The sequence below is a fragment of the Haliaeetus leucocephalus genome, unplaced genomic scaffold, assembly GCF_000737465.1.
Source record: "Haliaeetus leucocephalus isolate CR32 unplaced genomic scaffold, Haliaeetus_leucocephalus-4.0 Scaffold61, whole genome shotgun sequence".
Lineage (NCBI taxonomy): Eukaryota > Metazoa > Chordata > Aves > Accipitriformes > Accipitridae > Haliaeetus > Haliaeetus leucocephalus.
The window spans coordinates 2,184,762-2,207,629 of NW_010972497.1; positions in this window are offsets into that span (position 1 = coordinate 2,184,762).

Below are 22,868 nucleotides of genomic sequence, written 5' to 3' on the forward strand. Positions count from 1 at the left end.
CAACTGAAGCTTGCTTTACAGACCTTCAAAGGCATCTGTCTCTCTCCATAGATTCCACTGGGAATTTTATGAAGCTAGTTCACTCACATCAAAATTCTGGTATAACTGAGATTTTTAAGTTAAGCAGACTGGATCACAGCTGGCATTGGTATTTTACAGTCTTCAAAATCTTTGCTTTCTCCAGTTCTCTAAATATACCTTCTAGAAGCCTCAGGGAAAATGGTGGATTCCTTTTCTCCTATGTAAAGTAGTACTTTTCTTTAAACTGAAAGGGAACAATTTGAATAAACATGGTGTGGATCAGTAAACTAATTTCTAAGTCATCAACTTTCTCCAGATGAAATATTTTCACATTACTATTGGTTCTTTTCTTCTGGGTAGAGTGATTTCAATCCTTGAAAGTAATCTCAGCTGAAGGATAATGCTATTTTAATTTTTTCCACAGAATTTTTGCTTAGCCTTCTACCTGTTAAGGACATGGTAGCTTTCTCAGAATCACAAAATATTTGGAAATCATCTAGTCTGACATGCCTGCTTAGACCAAGATCAACTAGAGCAGGTTGTTCAGCATCATGTCCACTCAGCTTCTGAATATCTCCAAGGATGAGTACTCCACAATCTCTCTGAGCAACCATTTCCAGCATTTACCATCACCAGAGTAAAAAGAGTTTTTTCTTACATTTAAGTAGAATTTGTGCCCATTGCCTCTTGTCCTGTCACTGGATACCGCTTCCTTAGTCCATCTTCTCTCTTCCATCTTCCTTCATCTCCCTCATCAGGTATTTAAATACAATGATAATTCCCCCCTGAACCTTCTCTTCTCCAGGCTGAACAGTCCCAGCTTTCTCAGTATCTCTGCCTGCATATGACAGTTTCTCCAATCCCTTAATCATCTTTGTGGTTCATTGCTGGACTTGCTCCACCTCACTTGTCCACTTATCTAGTCTGTATTTCTTCAGTTTGTCAATGTGTGTACTAAAGTCAAGGTAACATTCACTGTTCCCTCGTTATCCACTGAGCCAGACATTTTTTCATAGAAGGCTATCAGGTTAGTTAGGCATGATTTCCCACTCATTGACTTCTGCTGATCCCATTCTTGTCCTCCATGTGTATGGAAATGGCTTCCAGAAAGTTTTCCTCCATCACTTTCCCAGACACTGAGGTGAGGCTGACTGGTGGGTAGTTCCCTGGGTCCTCCTTCTTGAATATTGGAGTGACATTTGCTTTCTTCCAGCCCTCAGAAATCTTCCCCAGTCATCATGATCTTTCAAACATAATCAAGAGTGGCCTTGTAATGATATCAGCCAGCTCTCTCAGCACTTGTGGGTACATCCCATCAGTCCCATGGACTTGTGTATGTCCATCTTGTTGAAGTGTTTGCTCGCTTGATCCTCCTCTGCTGAGGGACAGTCTTACTTACTCCAGGCTTACCCATGGGTCTTAGGGGCCTGGGATTCCTGAAGGCTGATATCAGGTGGTTCAAGTTCCCCATGAGAAACTGCAAATATGAAGCTTCTTCCAGTTTCTGAAGAAGACCTCATTTAATTCTTCCTGATCAGGCAACCTATAGCAGACACCCACTGCATTGCCACAACACTGCCAGCATTGGTCTGCTCTCTAATCCGGCCCCTAAGCTCTGAACTAGTTCATCATCTGTCCCAAGGCATCCATTGACACATTTCTGCTGTTCTGTCTCTCCGTCTGCCCTCATTATCCTACAGATTGAGGATTTAGATCTTCATTCCTCATTTGGTGTCTAAAGTAACCGAGAGAGGCTTTTTTTGTGGCTATAGTTGTTTTCTTCATAGGCGTCTTACCATAACTGATTGTAAAACACCATTATGACTTCTGGCTACTTTTTTTCCCCTAAATTCTCTTTAAAGTAGAAATATCCCATACAACCAGTTTTAATGGAACATGACTTTTTACACATCTTTTATTTCTACCTTTGGATTACACCCCAGTGGTCTATGCTTTTCATTTGATTGCTAAGAAAGAGAGAAAGAGGAAAAAAAGTCTTTCAGGCAGCCTAAAAGAGAACATAAATTGATGAAAACCACTTTTCAATGTTTCCCACAACCAATGAATGGATGAATAAATAAATAAAAATCCTAGCAAATGCTGGCTTGGGATGAAACCACCCTCCTTTTTGTGTATATCTTCACTGGTAACATACTTCCTAATACCATCTGTCTGTGATGAACTGCAGTCCTGCCTCTTTCCCCTCCTCATGCTTTATTGAGCTAAAACTTCTAGTTGTGAAAAAATAGCTTAGCAGACAAGATACATAGTTGTCTCCCAGTATCTCCCACTCTTTATTATTACAGCAAGAGTTCATTCTCAAAGTTAATAAAACTTAAGAGGCTCTCTCACTTGACTTATTGGTCTTTTAAGCAGGTGGAAATTTATTATAGAATAATGCATTCAGAAAGACAATCTGTTCCATTCTGGCAACTACTTCTATGACTCTAAATCAGCTGAAATTCACCTGGAAACTTGTCTATCATTTTTATTCAAATCTGAAACTTCTCTTTGGTGTGCTATTACCAGACAGGATAAAGTTTTAATAAGGCTTGTTTAATATGTTTAAGATTAAAATTTCAGATTCTGACTGAAAATCAGTGGGAAGAGTAACAGTAAAAAAATGGAAGGTGTTTTTCTGAAGCTAGAGAGAAATAAGAATGTTGGACAAACATCAGTCAGTATGTTTGAGATCCCTTTGTTTATCCATAACACCACATCAAAAAGCTCATTATCCTGACTCAGTCAGACAACCTTTGGGTATGTGTGAAAGAGAAGTCCGTGACAACAGTCAAGTGGGTGGACCATTCTACAGCCCTGGAGCAAAGTGGCATGGCATACACCATGTCCATATACATAAATTCTTAAAACAGGATGGTCACTTACTTGCCACAGGCCTTGGAAAGGAGTATTTCCAATAAGCTTTTCTACCTACTTACTGGCAAGCCTCTTTAACACAACACCCAAGATACACTCAACACTCATCTGCCTGCCAGCTGCCTCCTGTGACTGTGTGTATAGGCTGGGTTATTGTGTCATCAGTGTCAGGTGGATCATCATTGTGTGCTGCCCCTTGAACAGACTCTCCTGGTAAGTCACTCCAACTGTCATGATCCAGAAGGTCTCAGCCTTCCAGCTCCTGCACACCCAGAGTATAACTACCTAAGATCATCATCTGTCTAAAGCAAGTTTCACTACTTTTGTCACAAAATTTTACCAGCTGGTATCTTATACCTTACCCTAGGAGCAACCAACTAAAAAAAAAGGAATCTTTCTGCTCCTCATGTGACCTGACTTTGCCACTCCTTGCTGAACTGTGCCACTTTCAAAAAAGTTCCTTGCTTGAAAGGGAGGAAGCTGGTCGGGTCATATGCATGCACAGCTATGTGCGGGATCAATTTTGTGCAGAAGATAATTGCCCCCCTGTGTTTAGCACTGCTGTCCCACACATGTTCTGATGGTGGCATACTGGTCAGCAAGTTACCTCGTTACTATGCAGATATACTCACTGCTGTTACTGCTTTGTCATCCGTAGTTGCCCTGGGAGACTGTCTATGGAAAATATGACAGATTCTCTTTTTTCTACCATAGTACATTTCTTGGTTTTGACATGATAAGACATAGGATGGGTTTGCTTACTGGGGCAGTATTGGAGGACTATGCCAAACAGAGCATGCCAAGGTAGCATATCTTCATTTTTTTCTGCCTATTTAGTACATGATTTTGCCTACTGCGGTTCCCTAAATTATGTCCATATGTTGTTTGGGAAAATGATAGTTGAAATGGGCCCAAACCATGCCAGAATTCCATCATTCAACAGCATGGAGAGTGGTATCCCAAAACCTGAACATATTGCCCAGAATTGTTTAGCTTGGATCTAGCCTCTCTAACCAGGAGAGGCTCAGATCTCTTATCCTTAGAAGGGATCAAGTATTTTTTTAGAGTGGCTACACTTTGGACCATGGTTTTATTCTCACTGTTAACTATCCCTAGAACCATTAGCAGGCTTTGTCTAAAGAAGAGCTAGTTAGGGTGACTTAAAACAAACAAACAAACAGAACCCTATAAAAACTAAAACCCAAAGTGAAGTTATTAAGCATTGTGAGTGACCTAAGTTGCTCTATCTCATTCATTGTGGGTTTTTTTGTTAAGTCAGGCATGCACCAAATGATTGTATCATTTACTGCTTTTTAAATTTTATTTGGGTGAGGGTAGAAGGAAATTCCTTTAAAGTAGAGTAGACATGCCCTAGGTAGCTACATCACACTAGACATTTTTTCAACTCAAGCTCTTTTTCCTGTCCCGAAAGGCGTCCTAAAAGCATTTACTGTCCCGTGGATACATGATCTTTAAAAGAAAACAAACAAACAAATAAACAAACAAAATAAAAAAGAACCTGTGTCTGTTAAGTTAAATCTCTTTCAGAGGAAATGTTTCTTAGCTTCGGAACAATGTGAGTCATCTAATACCTTTAGATTTTTCTGGTGCATAAAATTGCATGATAAATATATGGAAGTTCCAATCTCCTTTTCACCCTCAGTAGTCTGTTACTTAGATTTCAATTTCCAGTCTGGCTGGTGTGTCTATGCACAAGTGGAATTAGATTGCTTTTAAGCTAGAGGTTCTTAAATATGCAGCCTGAGTTAGATTCCTTTCTTTGGTTTAGTCACATTGGTGTAAAAGGATAAAAAAAATGTCCTGATTAGTATAGGCAGGCCTAAATGACTGCACAATATGTATGTAAAAAAGAGCTCAGTGCACTGTGCAGAAATATATTAGATTGATTTGCAAACTGTATTACATCCAATGCGGTATTTCAGTAATACCAATCTGTGATGGATGACAACATTTGAATTTCATTACCACTGTTTCTGGTGTTTTGCATTACATTCAGCTCAGGTTTCATAATCCTCTTAAACTTTGTGGACATGTTACCATGGTGATGTTTTGAGGAACAGTCATTAGGCCAGAACTCTTTTGTTTCTCCCTAATTACTGCTCCCCAGTTTAACTGCACTCTCCGAATGGTCAGGACCTGTCCCTTGAGGGATTTTACCTCTTGGTGGGGACCACGGCATCAGGGAGCTGGACCCATTTTGTCTTACAGGAGGTCCTCTCTTTGAGAAAATCTATGGCAATGCCTGGCACTATAAATAGAGCACTGTGTCAGCAGAGTGAAGAGTGCCACTGGCCGACACAGGCAAAGTGACTCTGCTTCTAACTCCTGCCACTTGTCTCTGCCCTGCTAGAGCAAGTGTTCCTGGCACCATTTCAGCTCTGGAGAGAGGGGCGAGGAAGTGAAGATGAGCAGGAGCCAGGGCAGGTGACCAGTTTTACATTGCATCTGCGATGGACCCTGCGGTTTTGTGATTTCCTTGATTGCTCTCGCTTTACCTGTTTGTTACTATAAAGGGAAATTAGACTGTACATAGATCGATATCCTTACTGAAATGAAGAAAAATAGTTGAAAGTATAAACCAGTGATACTACTGTTATCTTCTTTTCTCTTTCTACATAATTACTTACAAAAACAGCTCTGGGAAAAATGTGAAAAAATATCTCACTCTTACATGGACTTGGAAACTATCCCCAATTTCTATGATTTGTCCAACATTTAAAAATGTGGCTTTTTGGATAGTTGAAAATATTTAAGCTTATAAGTGAATCTAATCTTATTTTTCTATTTTTTAAAATGTGGCTGGATAAAGGGTTGAAAGAAAATATTTTATAAAAGGCAAAAGTAATCAAAATGGTACTTTTCTACAATGATCAGGTTTTTTAGAGATATTAAAAAAAAAATAAAAAATGTAAGTTTCTGTGGACTGCTCTGATTTTTATATGTAGATACTGTCTAAGAAAATAAATGTGAAAAACGACCTGATCACTCCAGATTTTCATATTTACCAGAGTCATTCAGAGCTGCAAAAACCACAGTCAATGCCACTATCACTTATTGCATTCTAGCGTAACCTCAACTTGTTTTAAAATACTTACTTGAAAGGTAAATATTATATTCATTTTTCTTGTCTCAAGGGAAGAACTGAATGATGGTTAACTCAAATTATTCATATGACAATTCAAACGATGATGCTGAATATTAAAAAGTTCTGATTTTACCATAACATCTGGAATACCATTTCAGATTGATTCTACTTTGTTTCTTCTTCCACTACTTAAGAAATGTTTTATTACTACACAATTGCATTCTCATCCAAATATGATGTTACAAGGAAAAGTCAGGGAGCTTCAGTAAAGAAAGTAAATTCTTATTCTCCAGCCATATTTGCATTAAGATGAATATGTTTACTGTCAAGCAAATATTTAGAAAACGTAGTGAATATTTCCTGTAAGTGGAGCTACACATGCCAAAATAGAGTTCCAGTTCAATACTTCCTGCACAGCTTTATATTCTCTTCTAAGAAAGCTACAGCTGGTGTTGTATTTATTTTGCAATTGATAACATAAGATTACAGTACAGCAGCAATAAAGTTACTTCCAGCACTGGGTTCTCCCATTATATATAAACATGATTTCCCTATGATGTGCCCTTTCAAAGCAGAGGTGAGCAAGTGTGGCCGATCTTTCTTTCAAAAGCCATCTAAATGTTTATGTTTTCATACAGAAGAAAAAAAACCCTGCCACTTAATTATAACTCCCAACTGCAGTATTCTTCTCCTTCCATTCTGAACACCTGTTCGTTCGAGTTAATATTCATTCAGTTCTTCCCTTGAGACAAGAAAAAAGAATATAATCTCTACCTTTCAAGTGAGTATTTTAAAACAAGTTGAGTTTACCCTTGTCGTGGTTTAACCCCAGCCAGCAACTAAGCACCATGCAGCTGCTCACTCACTTCCCCCCACCCACTGGGATGGGGGAGAGAATCGAGGAAAGAAGTAAAACCTGGGGGTTGAGATAAGAACGGTTTAATAGAACAGAAAAGAAGAAACTAATAATGATAATGATAATACTAATAAAATGACAACAATAATAATAAAAAGATTGGAATGTACAAATTATGCGCAGTGCAATTGCTCACCACCTGCCAACTGACACCCAGCTAGTCCCCGAGCAGCGATTCAGCACTGGCAAGGCCACAATTGAACAGTTCTGGTCTTCTTGTACAAAAGAGGCATGGACTTAGTGGAAAGAGTCCAAAGAACAGCTACAAAGATGATGAATGGAGTAGAGTATCTCTTCTGGGAGGAAAGGCTGTGAGAGCTGGGACTATTTAGCCTCAAGCAGTGCCCAGTGATCACAAGCAATGGACACAAACTGTAACACAGGAGGTTCCCTCTGAACGTCAGGAAACACTTTTTTACTGTGAGAGTGACTGAGTGCTGATACAGGTTGCCCAGATAGGCTGTGGTGTCTCCCTCCTTGAAGAAATTAAAAAAACATCTGGACATGGTCCTGGGCAGCCAGCTCTAGATGGCTCTGCTTGAGCAGGGGATTTGGACCAAATGACATCCAGGGGTCCCTTCCAACCTCAACCATTCTGTGATTCTGTGAAACTTCAGTAGTTTATATACTCAGCATTACTATGTGTTTTCTTAAACTTATACATTAGTTAGTATGTAGTATTATCTCTGGTGTAACTGAGATTCACTTTTCTTTTGCAGGATCTATTCATCAGCCAGGCTTTGTGGTTTTTTCAACTAGATGTGACAGTGTAACAAGTGAGTGCTTGCAGGGTCACTGCCCTAGAATTTTTAAACTGTAGAGCCAAATGTAAAGCTCTGCAACTTGGCTCAAGGCTTCTCAGAAAAGCAGGCAACCTTTGCCATCCCTTCCAAGATCGTGGAAGATGCAGAGGTGATGGAAGAGCTGGGAACTTGGAGTATCCCTTCCTGCTGCTTCTGGATGAAACAAGATGGGATGCAACTGGGAGCGATGGGAACATGCACTGTTGCTGTTCAGAGGAGCCATCACCCAACAGTAACTACCATATTCCCTTCTCTAGTTCTAGTAATAGTAGCTGCCAACTTGACCTCCCTAGTCTTTAGTACAAAGTATATGGCAGAACCATTTTCCTGGTCCTGGCAATATAACTGGTTGGCTAACATTTTTATGGCTAGAAGTAGCCATGTATGAAAGAATGAAGGCAACATAAAGACCAAAGAAAGCATGGAGTTGCTCAGACTCCCCCTAAAGATTGGATTAAGCTGCAGAAAAATATGTTGGTGAACATGTCACAGCAGACTTGCAATCTAAATTTTTGTAGTTCAGAGCATTTGGGTTTACAACCTTAATAGTGTTTTAGCTTTAGATTTAAAAGCTGCAAACCTGCTAGAGTGGGAAAAACTGCAGAATGATCTCATTTTATATACTTCACAGGAGAAAGGAAAAGCATTAGTTGAAGTTCTTATCTTGTAGGCAATAAAACCAATCAGTGACATAGTATGTATACAGAACTGATTAAGCTGTTACTTTAAGAACTGTTGTAATTATTGGTCCTTTTGCATTCTGTCCTTTACTCCTGTATAAGCACAGTTATTGCCTCCTGAAACAAACAGATTAGTAGATGATTGTCCTTGTGAGTATATGTTTCATCTGAAATAAGAAATATCTCCAGGTCTAATCCTTTTAATGTCTGTGTAACCCCCTTCCCATCTTTTCGGACAGAAACTTCTGTGCCATCACCTGTCTGCCCACCCATCGTCCCTGTCCCTGTCGCCTTCCCCCATCCTCCTCGCCCTTATTATCTTTCTCACGCTTCCTCAGTTTGGCTGCTTGAAGTACACTATAGTATAAAGAATCCATCCTGATTTTTATTTCAGTTGCAGTGTAATTACTGAGAGATAAATACATCTGCTTCAAGTCACAGTATTTTACACTTTGTTCTGTTTACCAAACTACACATTGGTAAAGGATATTCTTTGTCTTAAAGTACATGATTTGTCTCAAAGTTTTTATGACTCCATCCACCTCAGATGTTAACAAAACCCCTAAAATAATCCTAACAATTCTTTTTTCTGTATTTGAGTGTTCTAATTCTACCCCTACTTTGCAGCAAGCAAGCAATTAACAAGTCTATGTAACCTGCTTACATTTTTCTAATATTATAGATGTGGACACATAGTTACAGAACCTTGAATAAATATAACAATAAGATGCCATAGTTATTCTCATCCTATGAGGTTTAGGGTTCGGTACATTTATATGATTGCAAACATTAAGGGTTTGCATTACATATTAGTGATGTGCAGACAAAAATATATGAGAGCTAGCATGGTTATTACTCAGTTATGGATACAGGAAATATAATTAGCATGAACATTCTTTTTAGCTGACAGTATATAACAAATCGTGAAGTATACAAATGGTGCTTAAAAAAGTTTTATTATGCCTTTAAATTAGTTTTATTTCCTCTGAAATTGCCTCATAACTTTACAGTACCCTTCCACAAAATGCTATCAGGTTTTTATGCTTTCTGGTGGAAAATTCTGCCTTTTTTTCTCTTTTTAATAAGGTGGATAAATTTGCAATTTTATTCTGTGCTGTCCATATGGAACTCAATGTAAAAAGAATAGCTAGCTGTCGTGGTTTAACCCCAGCCAGCAACTAAGCACCACGCAGCCGCTCACTCACTCCCCCCGCATCCAGTGGGATGGGGGAGAAAATCAGGAAAAGAAGTAAAACTCATGGGTTGAGATAAGAACGGTTTAATAGAACAGAAAAGAAGAAACTAATAATGATAATGATAACACTAATAAAATGACAACTGTAGTAATAAAAGGATTGGAATGTACAAATGATGCGCAGGGCAATTGCTCACCACCCGCCGACCGACACCCCGCCAGTCCCCGAGCAGCGAATCCCCGCCCCCCACTTCCCAGTTCCTAAACTAGATGTGATCTCACATGGTATGGAATACACTGTTGGCCAGTTTGGGTCAGGTGCCCTGGCTGGGCATGAGAAGCTGAAAAATCCTTGACTGTAGTCTAAACACTACTGAGCAACAACTGAAAACATCAGTGTTATCAACATTCTTCACATACTGAACTCAAAACAGAGCACTGTACCAGCTACTAGGAAGGCAGTTAACTCTATCCCAGCTGAAACCAGGACACTAGCACAGAGACAAAGGATATATAAGATTGAGGAAAACACAGGGATGAAATTACGGGATTTAGTACACTACAAAAATTTTCACTACCATATAATAAAGGGATCTCATTTGTGTCAAGATCCAGAATAATCAGTGTTGTGGCAAAGATTTGCAGATGAAAACCAAATGACAAAATTGCCTCTCTCACATAAATATTTTCATTCTTATTTTTACTTATTTTTTAGTGTTATATCAGATGAAATTATTACTAAGTTACTTAAATTACTTCTTTCAAAGCAGTAATTAGGATTTCCTAACAGGCAAGGAATTAGTGTGTTCAGCAGACCATCTGGCATGGACTATGTGAACTACAAATAATACTTTTTGCTTTTCCCCTTATGCAGGTAACATTACTCATCAAAAAGAATAGAAAATTTGATTCCTTATTTCATTCTACACTATGCTTCAGGCTATATGGATTCCTCCTGGAAGTTGCTTATAATGAAATATTTCAAATATATTGAAAGGAATGGCATTAAGTATCTAGGATGTTTTAAAAATATAGTATTCATCTGCATACAGCCTCCCCCTAACAATGTGACCTTCAGTTGCTTTAAGGTTTGGTTATTATTTTTTTTTAATGATGGAATTGGAGAAATTAATACAAAATGGCTATATGGCTTTCTTATTTCTCCATACATTGTGATGATAAAGACATTAAAATGGTTGAGCAGTGCTCGTATGATATATTGGTAGTACTCATCAATAACTAGGGCCTGGAAGTGTATTATTGAGAGTGGCAAAGCTTATGCCTATGGTGATCAAGGCAATAGTCTGTTAAGGAGTTTATTGAGCAGTAACATCCATGCAGTATTCTGCAGAGACTCTTAGCACTGTGCCTGTGTTTGATTAACAAAGGCTAGTTCTTGTTCTGTATGTTGCTCACGCAGTTGAGGGATTTCTATTCTGTGGTCTTTTGTAGAGCGTAGAAATTCCCAGATTTGCTTGACCTGTCACCCTAAATGTAAATTCAAAGACAGACAAAACTCATATTTAATACAGGCAAGTCTTGTTTTCAAAAGTGTTGAAAGTTTGCAGTCAAAGCAAATGGTCAGGGTCAAGGAAAAGAACTAAATAAAAACCTGATAGTATATAAGACATTTTGAATGGGCTGCTTCATAAACGTACTCATATGGCGGTGAACCAGGTAATTGATATGAGGTCTCAAAAGACCGATTTGGTTTGGAAAGAGTCTACATTGAGATCCAGTGTGATCATGAATTTTCTTGTCACAAAGTATGGTGTTCTGCTTTGTTGTTTTCAGTCTTTGTTATAGTAAAGTACTTGGTTTTTTTCTTTTTTAATTCACTCAGGACTGATCTTAGAAAAGTCAGAGAATTTTTAAAAGACTGAAAAAGCTGATAGCATATTCTGCATATCATCTGACATAAAAAATACTAACCAAAGAGGAAGGCTCTGATTATGCAATAGATCTTCTTATGGTTCCTAGAACAGGTATTTTGACTGATGTAAGACAAGAAAATGCATGTATCTGCAATTCCTTCTGTGGGATTAAGAACTGAAATGAGCTGAATTCAAGCATACAGGAAAGCAAGTTAACTTGCCTGGATAGGCTAATGATCTCATTCAATTTTGATTACAGATGTATCCATTTGTTTGTTTGGATGAGTAAGCAGAATTTGTTGAGTATTTCTAAACTACCCAATATGCTTAAATTTAAGAACAAAGGGAAAACTTTTATTTTTCTTTCAGAGACAGTCCTAAATACACACAAGTAACACACAATATTATGCGTTTGTGTTTGTCAAGTCCAAACTGTCTGTTTAGAGGCTCGCTGTGGGATTTTGCTTAAGAATTTTGATCCAGTCTATGAGGAGAAATTGTGAATTTAGTACTGTAGTGTAGCTATTTCTTATCATACTAGGTCCTACTGACAGGATAGTTCTGCTGATGAGCAAATTGCTAACATATTTTAAATGCAACTTTGAAGATAATGAAAACAAATTGATGGGAAACTACCAAACAGGTTTCTTAATTTTGGTTTGGTTAAAGTTAAGAATAACAACTTTGGTGATTCTAATATAAGACTTTTAGCTGCAGCAAAGATTTCCAAAGGATTTTGTGAATGTAGGGGAGAGTTGTGACTAATTTATGATTATTTACCTAGTTAGGGAAAATCTTCTGAATACACGTAAGTATTTTGGACATCAGTTTCACACAGTCACAGTTCACAAACCAAGTCTTTTTAAAGACCAACATCTTTTGCAGTGTGTGACGGTGAGTAATTAATGCAATACATGAACTCCATTTTACGGAAACAGCTGAGAGAAAGTCACCCTTTAGGACTTCTACATATCAAAGTGGTCTGTAAAAAATGCTAGTTCTAAGATTATATCTGTATTTTAAAGAATTTGCCAAGAACAAACTAAAAGTTTTATCTGAAATGAAAAAAAATATTGTTGTGTCAGTTCCCACTAATTATTAGCATTGTTCATTGCCTCCATGCCAACATGTTTTTCTTTAAGTAGAGCATAAAATGTTTTATCTTTGACTCTGTCCATTGTAATTCTCAGTAATAGGCTCTGAATCAAAATGAAACTAAGGATTCCCTTCCTTTTTAAACTGTATCATTGTAATACAGTAGGACTATGCACCAGTCAAGTATCTTCAGTAGCTCTAAATTAATTTTAGCTCATTCTTTCTTCCCTTAGAAAACCTGTGGTCAACATGAAAATGCAAAGTACCTTTGCAAAATATTAACCTGTACTATCAAGTAAGTCTGTTGCATACTATCTTACTTATATCTTTGCTTTCTCTTGAAAGTTACTGTAAGTGATTATCCTGTAAAAATCAAACTATATACCATGGCTAACGGGTCTCCTAATACACAGTCTGCTATCCATTTAAAACTTTTGGACCCTGTTCTGGAGTCACATCCTCTTTTAAGAATGTTAGCGTGAGTGGCAAGGACAGATTTCTAGCTATGCATTCATATTATTTTTCTTTTAAAAACTGCAAATAAGATGTCATTTAGATGCTCCCTAGTAAAGCCCTTTACTCTTCTACGTTTTCTTCTACAGAGCTAAAGTCAGACTATTCCTGACTTCTTTTTTCCTTGTCTAAAATGACTGATGAAATTACTATCTTTCTACACTTCTCATCTTTTATTTCAGGTCTGTTGACCCTCAATGTGCCCATTTCTCTAGTCACATCAGATGATCAGTGTTATCTCCAAGTCACTTAGGGTAAGTTATAGCAGGGTCCACCTAACCTTTCCAGTTCCAGATCTTCCTCAGATCCCAGATTAATGAAAGTCTGACCCTTCTCCTCTCAGCACTTCCTTCTTCACAGAGGTCAGGCAAGGCAGTTGGTTTCACTGGAAATTGCAGCACTTTCCGTGGATACCTGATGTGAATACTACAGAGAGAAGGACCCTGACACACCTTAGGCTAGCAGCTAAATGTAGGAACAGGTTGCATTACTTCTTTAATTCTGTTAGTTTGCCTTGATTTTTAATAACGCTTTCTTTCCCTTTTCCCCCTTAAATGATACTTCAAACCTGAGAGGCGTACTGAGGTTTAAGTATTCTCCACATTTAATTGAATATTATCAGTTACTGAATTTTAGCTGTTTTACTTTTTCCCCTGTGGTGTACATGGACAAAAAGAGCAAACAAGGCTTGTATCCATAGTGGAGCTTGCAGGCTTAAAGAGGTGGTATGAGAAAGGTCTCATGTCAAACATGTTTGTGTGCATGTGTATCTTTATGCTTGCATATATTCTCTCAACTGTCTAAGAATACCAAAGCTTCTAATATTCTTCACATCTATCCTAGATAGCATGTTACAATAACATTAATTAATAGTTTGGAATTTTATAGAGTTCCTTCTAGCTCATGAAGGACAATTTACAAAACCAATTACACTATATTACCATAAACCAGACTACTATTACCTGTCATATATAGTAATGCTTGCACTTACAGGCTATGCTTGTGTAGACTGTTATGCATGACATGAGCTTCTAAGAAAGTGAAACTTTGATTAAATTATTGACAGTGAAGTCTTCAACAGTTTCCATAAACCTGAAATAAATCTCAAGTGTAACTTGAATCTGTAAAATTACAGGATACAATACAGGATACAACAAAACAAACTTAGTTCAGAACTCAGACTTTTTGAACATTTTCAGTTCTAAATTCATATTACATGTAGAGCAAGTACCATTAAAATCTTGACATTTACTGCTGATGGTAGTTAAACTTCATATGGTATTTGCAGTACTCCCCATTCCAAGCATAGGGGAACTGCAAATGCCTCACTAATGGTAAATACCACATTGTGATAAATGTCAAGACTTTAATGGTTCACTGTAATCATTATGGGATAGATTCTGATAACTTAGACCAAAACAAGTGGCATCTTGCTCCATGAAGAATCTCACTGACTTTAGCAGGACTGTTTGTGATAATGTGTGGTAGAAGAGCAAGCTCATCTTTGTAGGCATTTACTGCAAATTTAAAGTCAAATAGCTGTCCGTATTATGTCTTCATATGCCCTTCAGCTTTTCTTTAAGCTGTTTTTTTGTAAACTGATTTCCAAAATAGGAAAGTCCACTAAAGTATAGTCTAAGGTAATGCCTGTTTGATATAGTATAGGAATATGTATAAAATGGATGAAATACATTAAGACAGCACTGAACTTGAGCTAAAAAATTCTCATGGTGGAAGCATCTATTTGTTTGGTCTTGGATGTTGGGTTATACAACCCACGTAGATTTTGACTAGTGTATTAGGTATAAATGGCAATGGATGTTTTTTCTAGGGGAGGGGATGGGGAGCTGCAGAGTTGGCATTCGTGCGAGAAGGTCAGGGACACAGCCAGTCACAGCCAGTTCCAGCCAGATCAGCAACGGACACACCACAGGCCGAAGGTGAGCTAGTTGGAGGACTTTGTGGCACCTCTGTGAAAAGATATTTAAGAAAGGGGAGAAAATGCTGGAGAGAGGGAAGAGGAGGAAACAAGGTCAGAGGAGTAGGAGGTGCCCCGTGGCAGAGCAGGCACACCCCCAAAGGGGCTGCAGCCTGCAGACGACCATGCCAGAGCAAGTACACCCCCTCTAGAAACTGCAGTCTATGGATAAGCCCACATGAGAGCAGGCACACCTCCAAAAAGGGACTGTGTCATGTGGAAGAACCACACCACAGCATAGGAAGCAAGAAAGAAGGAAGGAGCAGCAGGAAAAAAAAGAGTGAGAAATAAGGAGTGGCAGAAGGAAACAGCTGTCACCAACCCCAATATCCAGCACCACTTGCTGCTTCACTGAAGGGACTGTGTAACCTGCAGTGATAACAGGAGGGGAGAAGAGGTATCTGGAGTGAAGGAGTGAAGAGGAGACTTGGAAGCAGGGAGGAGAGGTGTTTGAAGAGAAGTGAGCTGGAAGTGAAGTTGAGCCTGGCAAAGGAGAAGGAAATTTATTTTTCCATGAGTGTTTAAATGTCTCCTGTTGTGGGTTATCACTGGTAGGCAGCTAAGCCCCACACAGCCACTTGCTCACTTCCCCTCAGTGGGATGGGAAAGAGAATCAGATGGGTAAAAGTAAGAAAACTTGTGGGTTGACAGGAAGACAGTTTAACAGCTAAAGCAAAGTTGTATGCATAAGCAAAGCAAAAATAGGAATTCATTCACTATGTCCCATTGGCAGGCAGATGTTTAGCCATTTCCAGGAAAGCAGGGCTTCAGTTGTGATGGTTACTTTGAGAAGACAGACACCATAATACCCAACATCCCCCTGGAATCCTTCTTTCCCCCACCTTTTATTGCTAAGCACAGTGTCATATGGTATGGGATATTGCTTCGGTCTGTTGGGGTCAGCTGTCCCAACTGTGTCTCGTCCATCCTCTCGCCCACCCTCAGCCTACTTGTTGGCAGACCAGCATGAGAAACAAAGAAGGCCTCGACACTTTGTAAACACTGTTCAGCAACAGCTAAAGCATTGTTGTGTTATTAACATTGTTTTGGTCACAATTCCAAAACACTGTGCCATGTGAGCTCCTATGAAGAATATTATTCCAAACAAAACCAGTACAAACCTTTTGTTTCCCAATACTGGAATCAGTAATTAAATGTTTAGGTTATGTTAATTGGCAATACATGAAATGAAATTCCCCAAGTTAAGTCTGTTTCTCCCACAACAGTAATTGGTGAGTGATTTTCCTGTTTTCTTTTCAATCCACAAGTTTTCTCATTCCTGTTCTTCCCATCCTTTCCCAATAACTGCTAAGCAGAGTAAGCAAGTGGTTGTGTGGGAGCTTGGCTGCTAACCAGGGCCAATTCAGCACAACTAAGAACTGGCTAGTGTTTTCCTAGTTTGTGCTTGCTCCTAGTACAGCATGAATGCATAACTTTCGTAAGGCAAAGAAAGGCGTGTTGAATTCTAGTCTTTCCATCTGCCTCCATAGGTTCTTGGGGTTGGATCTAAACTGATAGTTCACCTGGTGGGTGGTGGGCCCATCGATTTAGATTTGGCAGAAGTGCTTCTGAAGTCCATCATCTGTGTGAGCATCCTAACAATTTTCCAACTGCTGCAAAAAGGTATAGAAATATAGTTGCTTCTCTTGTTCTCTAATACTTTGAGCTCCATGCTAAGAAAGTACATAATTGCCATGGTGAGATTATTGGCTTGACATTTTGTCCAGCCACAAACTTCTGTATCAGAAACTGACTCCACAGAAGGCGTAGCACTCACTCGATCTTTGTGCATTTACAAAAAGGGGTTACAGTAGCCCTTGGAAACCACAGTGGACCAATCTGTCCACTGCATTAAGTTCAAAAGTGGTATAAACGTGTATGGGGAAAACAAAATAGATAGATTTTTGTTTGCACTTCTGTCCTACTCCAAAATAAATAAAACAAAAAGTGTAGGTCCTTATCCTGAAATCTTGTAATGAAATATGTTTCAGTCATCTGAAGCAATTTGAAAAGCAATTTTTTTTGTTTTTGTTGTTTTGACATCTTTCTACTACTTCTTATAATACAATTGAATCTGCAAGGTAAATTTCTGATGTATTTTTAGACTACCTTTATAATGAAGAGAAAGACTACTTGCTAAATATACAGGCCTTGTAAATCATGTTTAGCTATTGTGATATAACTTGAGCTTTATGTAAATTTGAAGCTATTCATTATCTGACAGAAAAAGCTAAACTCTCACTACTTTAAGAATATTGGACAAGTTCCTTTCTAACCTTCTGCATCTCTAACTTCTATTTATATTGAAGATGAAAACTAACAGTGTAACATTCCAAGGTACATTTTGTTGTGTAATGTTTTTACTAGTGACATTCCCTAAAGCAAAGTGATCATGGCTCTGCAGTTGTGCAGATCTGTAAGTAGAAATGATCTTTCAACTCCAAGCTTGTCAACTGAAAGAATAACTTAAGAGTGGAAACTTGAAATTTAGGCTTTCATTGTCACCTTATGTCTTATCTTCTGCATGAAAATATTACAAAACATCCTTTCATTACAGAAGCATGTAGTGCGCTATTCAGCAAATACAATGCAATAAAGAAAGTACAAGATATATTAATGCAAAATAATGGTTGACATTTAGCACACACAAAAGTTGGTAAAGTCAACATTATGGTTCCCAAAGAAACCATATCTCATCTCCCTTGCATAAACATATTATTTAATATATGTGTGTGAAATGGCTGAATTATTGTTTCCATGGGAACAATATCTCTGGATTTACACATTTGTCATTTCTTTATGTAGAGCACTCAATAAGAAATTGCCTTTATTAACCACCTCAGTTTTTTGGACCCCAGCACAACATTCATAAAAGTGACATGAACACTGTGAACACAGAGCCAAGAAATAGTTTCCCTTACACTTCTGTCTAAGATTTCTGCAACTGTTAATCTAAACTTCTACCTTTGGTCTTAATTGATGAGCTTTTTCTTTAGTTGCTGGAGTCTGCCTATGATTCTAATCAGACCGTAAAGTTTTTATTGCTCAAATATTCAAAGACTTGTTGTTAGATATATGTTATTCATGGATGCAGTAAGATAGACAGCAGAAGTATTCAGAGGCTTCATAACTTTTGAAATTTAAAATATGGTACTAGAATAGTTAATGCATGGTTTGAAAAGCACAGAAATTCCTAAAGTTTCAAACACTTTGATTTTGCAGATTGAAGAGGACATGGGTTAACAGTTTGCTTGAAATAGACCAAGTAACAAAGCATAGGATACTAATTTCCCCATGACAAGGAACAGGTAATAGTGCAGTTTCAACAATAACAAGCAATTGTAATTTCAGGTTTGTATAATACATCAGAGAAGACAAATATTCAATCAATATTCATGTCAAAACTTCATAATTAAAATCTTTGTTTCAGGTTTCGGGTTTTTTGGGGGGGAGAGGTAGTTCTTTCAGAGTGTCATTGAAAGACTGAAAATTCTTTTTTGTTCATGCTTAGGGCTTTTTATAATTTTTATCTATTTTTATATAAAAATGTATTTTTTTCAGCTGTATGTAATCTATTTCAAAATTCTGTTTTCAAAATTATTTTTTTCAAGGGTGGAAATATCAGTAGAGCTTATAATAATAAGCAAAATTGTCTTACTCTGTTTACAACTGCATTGCTCTAATACAACTATGAGAATTCTAACATAGATTTGTCTATTTTTTGTAGTGTTGGGTTTTCTTTTAGAAGTTAGTGTGTGAGGAGTGATGAGAAGGAGGTAAAAGTTATATATTACATTCTGTCATACACTCAACCTATCTGATGTAGTATTGAGTGTTACGGATTTTTTAAAGGTTTCATTTGTAAAGCTTTTTTAATGTTTTTTATTGTGGAATAGTAAAGTGCTTAAGGTGCAGAAGGTGTGTATCCTTCAGTTACTGATTGTGTAGCTGAGCAGACATAAATACATAAAAAGCATAATTACATAACTAAATGTTCTGAAGTGGCCAGCTCTGCCAATTTTATGCAAGTTGTTAGTTATGGAAAATGCCTTTTTATCATAATCAAATGAAATGATAGAACACATCCTGGAAAATCAACATAAACACTACTTGCTCTTGCACAATTGTTTACATAATTTATGGAGATGGCAGACAGGTTGACAGCAAATTGATACTTAGACAAATCTGTTTCACACAACTGCAGTTAATCAAGTTGCTCTCTGGCTCTGTTGAATGGAATGTTGGTTGTTGTAATCCCTAAAGAAATTAAGGAACGAAAGTTATTTGAAAAAGTCTGTCCAAAACATGCAACCTCTTCCAAATGTTGTTTGAATACTAGAAATGAACAATCTTTCCTCTCAATATCATGTAACAATAACATAGTCTGTCTTTCACTACCTTTGGAGGAAAATACATCTCATTTATCTATCTGTGCTGGCTCTTCATCTTAATTTTGTCATCCCTTGGAGAAAGCAGCCTTAAAAATATATCTCAAAGTCCCAGGATCTTTCTTATTTTAATAAAATCAGAGGTTTACAGAAAGTTTTGGAGCAAATAAAAAACTTCCTTGATGCTTTTCTGAGTTAATAAACTCCTGGTTATATTCGGTCAATAGTACTACAGCATCATTATTAGAGGGGTTTTTTTGGTTGGTTTTTTTTTTTTTTAGGTATCTGTATCTCTAAACATAAAAATGTCATCATATACATCTTGCACTGTCTTTTTCAGTTAGAATGAGTGTTTATGAAAGCACATACAGATCTTAGAATGCCATTCAAGAATCCAAATACAAAAAAATTGAATCAGCAATACCATATCTGAGCTATGATTTAAATGACAGTTAAAAACCATATTTTGAAACTAGTTTGAATACTAATTTAAAAACATAAGAGTTTGTCATATTTTTCAAATTAAGTGGGTATGTAAATATGTAGTTTGTTGCATTCATTAGCATTGCCTATTTATCACTTCTTATATTATGAGAAAGTTAGATTAAAAGATATGTGGGGTTAAATAACAGTCAACAAGAACTTTTTACCTTGGCTTTGGAGCACTCTGAGAAAACCAGTGAGAGTTCCAAGAAGCTAGCAAATGGTTGCATGGCAGATCTTTATCTGGCAAATCATGTGTGATTGGATGCTTAAATTTTCATTGCAAAAGAAGTATTCACTGTTAGTTTCTAATCTGTGAAGAGAAATCCAATCTTGAAGAGAAACCCATCTGGAATTACATTATACAGTTCTTCAAGAATTTGGCAAATGCCTTAATGATTAAAATATAGATCCAAAAGGTGAGAGATTTGGATTTGTTTTTCCCTATCAGTAGATTTGAATCCATATATCTCATGGAACTGTCCTAAGCTCCAGACCAAATATGTGCAATACACTGAAAGATGTTCCTTCGCCAATTGTACTGTTCCTGGGTTACTATGCACCTAAGATTGTGAAACTCCTAAAGGCAGAGGGAGGTGGTAAATACAGGCATGAACTTACTCTCTGGTCCCTGAACTCTTTTTTTTTCCATTCAGTATTACATAATCATTACTTAAAAATAGAAACAAAGCAAAGTAAAATAAAGCAAACCCAAAATTTGCTTCCTCTGGTATAAGCTGCTCTCACTCTAATCCAATTTAATTTTACTTTTTTTTATTAAAAGTCAACAAATTCACACTGGGGAATGCAGTTCCTCTCACATTAGAAATGTACTTGCTGAAGGTGCACTTGGTCCCATGGTCTATGTCATTGATGAATTACTGGTCCCAGAATTACAAACCCTTGAGGGACACCACTCGTTGCTAGTTCCCACTCGGACATTGAGCCATTACATGTAACTGGTTGATGCAGCCATCCAGCCAATTCCTTATCCATCTAACAGTCCATCAACCCCATATTTCTCCAATTTACCAGCAAGAATATTGTGGGAGACAGTAGCAAAGGCCTTACAGAATTCCAGGTAGATGTAATCAGTAGCTCTTCTCCTGTCCACTGATGCAGTGACTCAGTTGTAGGCCACTAGATTAGTCAGGAACAATTTGCCCTTGGTGAAGCCATGTTGGCTGTTTCTACTCACCTGTCTTCCATATGTTTTGACATATCTTCCAGCACAATCTGTTCCATGATCTTAGCAGGCACAGAGGTGAGGCTGACTGGTCAGTAGTTCCCAGGGTCCTCCTTTTAAAAAATGGGTGCAAAATTCCCTTTTCTCCAGTCATTGGGGACTTTTTCTGACTGCCATCTTTTCAAATATGATGGAGAGTGGCTTAATGACTACATCAACCAATTCCCTCAGAAGCCTAATAAATTTAAATAACTTAAGCCAAAGCATAGCTTGTTTTCAGATGCCAGTAAGCCTTAAGCATGAACCTAATTACAAGACAGTGAACGATCAGAGAATTTTAATGTAAAACATACTGCTACACAATCAGCTTAATAATGAAGTCTGGCAATCTATGAACACATACCTTTTGGTGCCCAAATCTTCTACTGAAATAACCCTGGCTTTAACCATATTTCCTTTGACACTCCTGGGCAAGAGAGGTATTTAGACTAGCCACCATGCATCAGTAAGTGCTATGTGCATGCAGACAGGCCAGTCTGATGTTGCTAAAAGGTTTGTACAAAAATTAGTTTCTGCTTCTTTTTCCTTCTGTGAAGGCACAGACTGGGATTCCTTTATATACCATGGTGCCATTTGTCACAGAACTTTTAGGAAATCAATTACATTTAAGACTTCTAGCTCTTTCCCAAATATGATTGAAATGGTCCCAGAGATCAAAAATAACTTGCAGATGTAGAGCAACACAGAGAATTGTATTAGTAAATTGTCTTATCAAAAAGTGACACTCATACAGGCAAGTGTCAGATAAGCAGACCTTTTAGGTTAGAGCTCACAGACATGACAAAACTGAAGGTCATACGGGGAACCTAAATAGATACATACATTAGTGTAATATCTCAACTTTCCTTGCCAGATTCATAAGAAAAAAAGTATTAATTGTTAAAAAGAAATGGATAAACTACTCAAAATCAGCTGAGAAAAATACTGTGTACCACATGTTTGATTCGAGATGTAGGATGCAGTATTGCTTTGACTCATAGTAATACTTTCATTGATATAAGCAGCTCAGTTGTGGTCTCTGTTATGTGTTCTACTGCTTTTTGAAGTTGTCTATAATTTCACACTCAGTTTCCTAAATTGGATCAGCTGAAAGACTTCTTTAGCCAGAAAAGCTTGTTCATCTCTGTTTACTTCCTTGTTTTCCAAAATGCACCCCTGTAGAACCTGACTAAAACAAAAGGATTAACTGAGATGCAGCCAACTCAGCAGATGAAAGCTGTAAGAATGCTGGCAGAAATAGCACCCAGCTTCCTGGGTTTGACAATATAAATAATGTCAACTGCTATGCAAATTTTGTCATGAAACTGCTGTTTATTCTACAAAAATTTGTACAATTCATGAAGGTAGCAGCTGGTAACCATTGTTAAAGCTCTTGAAAACCTAACTGGGAATATTAAAAGAAACTGGACCTAATGCATGCACTGATTTGTGGGTTTGTTTATTTGTTTGTTTCCCTTATTGAATAACTACATTTCTTAACGAATAAAGTGATGCTGATGAGTTTCTGGAAAAGCACCTCAAATATTTGAAAGGATGAACATTTACAAATGGCACACATAAAACTTTCATGTATCTTGGAATAACAGAGGCAGTATCACACATTTAGTCTAACTAATGATTGGCACACTAATGCATTTTAGGAAAAAAACCCAGAACAAATGGTGTCCTACTTCAGACAATTATCTGGCATTTG